The sequence below is a fragment of the Camelus dromedarius genome, chromosome 3, assembly GCF_036321535.1.
Source record: "Camelus dromedarius isolate mCamDro1 chromosome 3, mCamDro1.pat, whole genome shotgun sequence".
Taxonomy (NCBI): Eukaryota; Metazoa; Chordata; class Mammalia; order Artiodactyla; family Camelidae; genus Camelus; species Camelus dromedarius.
The window spans coordinates 72,031,104-72,035,068 of NC_087438.1; positions in this window are offsets into that span (position 1 = coordinate 72,031,104).

Sequence of the window (3,965 nt, forward strand, 5' to 3'; positions counted from 1 at the left end):
GTATTTCAATTTCTTCTCACAGCTTCATTTTTTGGTATATTTCATGAAATTTGTCAATTTTATCTAAGATCTATTTTTAATAGAATAATAGATAAATGAATATGTGTGTGCGTGTGTGCGTGTGTATCTGTGTGTGCATGTATTTACTAGCTCTGTCTACTGAGAGGTAATAGAAGCACTGGCCTGCAAAAACAAACAGGGATACCTAGCCTTCACAGCTTAGTTATAAATAAATATCTTTTCTTCACTAAAAGGAACTGAGTTTTTTTCATAAATGTTTTTTTCTGGCTTGGGTTTCATAAACGGTTTCTTCTGGCTTGGGCAAGACTGGAGCACATTATTGTGACAGTAAGGAAGTGTTAAAAAATGGTTGGACACACAACCACTTTGACAGGGTCTTCCATTTACACACTGATAATTAAGGCAAATAATGATAACGAGTAATGATAACCCTTAGGCTAAAATGAGAACCCATAAGCCTATGCGGATATAAATGTGTCAGTACATACAAATAGGAAGAGACAAAGCTCTTTCTTGTGGCATATGTATAACTATTAAATGTAAAATACATGACAGAATTAGAAAATCACTATTTGGCAATCACCATAGTAATTACAGTCAGAGACACAGATCATCAGTGGATGTTAAAACTAGTGGGTAGAAGTTTAATAAAAACAGGAATCCACTATATCTCTCCACAGGATAGTTACTAAACAAAAAGGAAATCATCAGACACATCCAGTAGACGCCACCTTAACCAAGTAATGCAGGTTAGCATCACCAGTAACAGAACCAACAGACCGTTTACATCCTGATGCTATGCACTGCAAGCACAACCATGTCTGCTATCGTCCTGCAAAAGTGCATAATCGTCATCATGAAATAATATTCGACAAACTCAATTCGAAGGACATTCTGCAAAATAACTGTCCTGAATTCCTCAAAAATGTCGAGTCGACGAGAAACAAAATGGGACTGTGAAACATCTCTAAGATCTTAAAGGAAATGAAAGCGACAGCTCAATGCACCGTGGAATGCTGGGACACAAAACAAAATAAACTTTTGTATGTTTGATTAAAGTATAAGGAATATTTTTGGTTTAGGTGAAAAATTTTGAATAAATCTGTAAATGCTTAGATAATAGAATTACAGAAACCATAATATCCTTATTTTGATAATTGGAATAAAGTTATTAATAGTATCTGTTTTTAGGAAATACGTATTTAATTATTTAAGTGTAAAATTGTATCATTTTAGCAATTTATTCTCAAAGGGTTCAGAAAATATATATACAGAAAAAGAGAATGATAAAAACAAATGTCACTTGGTAAAATGTTTATGTTTGGGTTATTTGGGTGAAGGGTTAATTTATGTAAATCTGAAATTATTTCAAAACAAGTTTAAAATGAATCTTGACCACACAATACCATATTCTCCTTTTGAGGCAGAATTTTTTTCACTTTCTCTGAGCCTATAAGAGTATATGAGATATGGGGAGGTTTGAAACCAGCTTTCTGAAATTGGCACTTAAATCAGCAAGTACATTGAAATATTATGGACATTACATGTTTGCTATGTTTATTGTAAATTGCCTTCAGGAACTCAGAGTATACAATTTCTAGACTGTCAAAGACCTTACTCAGGAAGACGCATCAGTGAAGCCTAGAGGCAAGATAGAAAGAGAGAAAAAAAAAAAGAAACATGTATGAGTTTCTCCATCTTCAAATTTAGCATTTGAAGTATTTTGGTTTCAAAAGTAAAATGAGCAAAGGGGGTTTGAACTAACAAAAGTAAAAGATTTAAGGAGTCAAGGAAGTGATTGGAACCCTTCTATGAAGATTAGAAGTTAAAACGATCAATTGAGATAATGAAATACAGTGTGTGTTCTTTGATGTGTGTAGAGAAAGAATTGTGTTCAGGCAAGTTTAAAGAACCCATGAATTGTAAAAATCAATCAAAATGCCTACAGGACATGGAAAACAGCTATCAGTTGAAGCCAGCTTAGTATAGCTATTATTCAAAACAGAGCTGTATCTAGCAAATACACACACATATCAATTCAGTAAAAAAAAAATCAGTCCAGTGAAAAATAAAAAAGACAATTTCTTACTATGTTGTCATATAGATGAGGCAACTAATTGAGTGATAAACAATGCAAAGTTATGTGGTCAAAACTCTCTTACTGAGTGAATACTAATGCCTGCCACAGATGCTAAATTAAAACCAAAACTAGCAGGTAGTCGAAAGATTACAAACTTCTAGTTATAAGATAAATAAGTACCAGAGACATAATTTACACATAATCAATATAATTAACACTGTTGAATGTTACATATGAAAGTTGTAAAGAGAGTAAATCCTAAGAGGTCTCATCACAAGGAAAAATATTTTTCTATTATTTAGTATCTATATGAGATGATGGATGTTCACTAAACTTATTGTGGGAATCATTTCATGATGTACGTTAAGTCCCATCATTAGGCTGTACACCTTAAACCCACACAGGGCTGTACATCAGTTAAATCTCAATAAAACTGAAAGGAAAAACAAAACAAAACAGACCTGCTGCTGCCTTTACACACTTGCTTTCCTCATTGGGAAGGTAGGCATATTAACAAATACTTACTATTTAGTGTGAAGACTGAAAACTAGGGATATTTAAGATATAGTGGTAGTGCATAAGAGGGAATTGCCAACAGTGCCTTGGAAGTGACAGGGAAGGATGCTGTGACTTAACACTTCTGAGCTGGTTCCCAACTTTCAATCACTCACAGAAATAATTAAAGATCAAGAGAATCTCTAGTACTCTGATCTCCAGCATCCAGCATATTTTTTTTTCACTTTCAAATTTTATTTAATTAACTTAGCAAGTACGCAAAATACATATTTAAAATTTTATTAAGCTCGTTTATCTGATTACACAGAGGGCAAACAGAGGATTGCAAGTACTTGATGGTATAGACCATTGTCCTGCACAATGGACTGAGCTAGTCTTTGAATGCTATTCAACGTGTTTACTGATGAAACCACAGGTATCTCCCAGAAACTGTTTCAGAGGGCACAAAAAACACCAAAGCCAAAGAACTGAATCCCTCACTGCATAAGGCTGAAAGAATAGAATTTCAAAAAGAGCTAAATTTTAAATATATCAAACAATGCTACTTTAATTCATTTAGTTCTACAGTTAGTAACATCATGCTCACTTTTCTTGGCTGATCAAAATATAACCAAGGCAACTAACTTGTAAGTCCTCCGAAAATCCTTTAATCAATGGTTATCTCTGATTTTCAAGACTCCTGTGTTAATTATCATCTATGTGGTCTATTTGTCAATTAATCATATATGCCATGTGGAATTTTGTGTAGCAATACCTTGAAGTTTATTTTTAAAATAATATTATTTGTAACTTCAAATATTAATATCAATTTATCCAACTTTATATTAAACTCCAAGGGCAGAGAAATGGTAGTTTCAATTTCTTCCTTTCCCATATAATACTGGAGATTATGTTTTACAGTTGATGTTAAATAAATGTTTATTGACAGGTTAGTTTAAATAAATTGTCCAAGTAAAAATGGCGAGGATGTATACTAAGTCAATGGCCACAAAAAAATAAAGTAGGGGTTCTATTTAAGAGAAACGCAGAAAGTAGGATGGGCCAGATTTGATGACTAACTTAAATGGAGGACAGATGGCTGAAAGTGTTCCTAGTGTTCATGTTCATAGCTTGAGTGACTGGATAAAGAAGGCCATATCTTACATACACAAGGAACACAGGAGAAAAATGTTTGTTGTGGGGAAGAGGGACACCTTTTCTCAGTGTGTATGAAAAGCCAGGCATAGTCAAGCAATCTGCATCCTCAAAAACACTCAAATCATTATTCACTTTTGAAACATGGCAAAAGTAGGATCAGGAATCCAAAATCACTGAAAGAATGACAGAGATTCCAACCTAGTGTGACTGC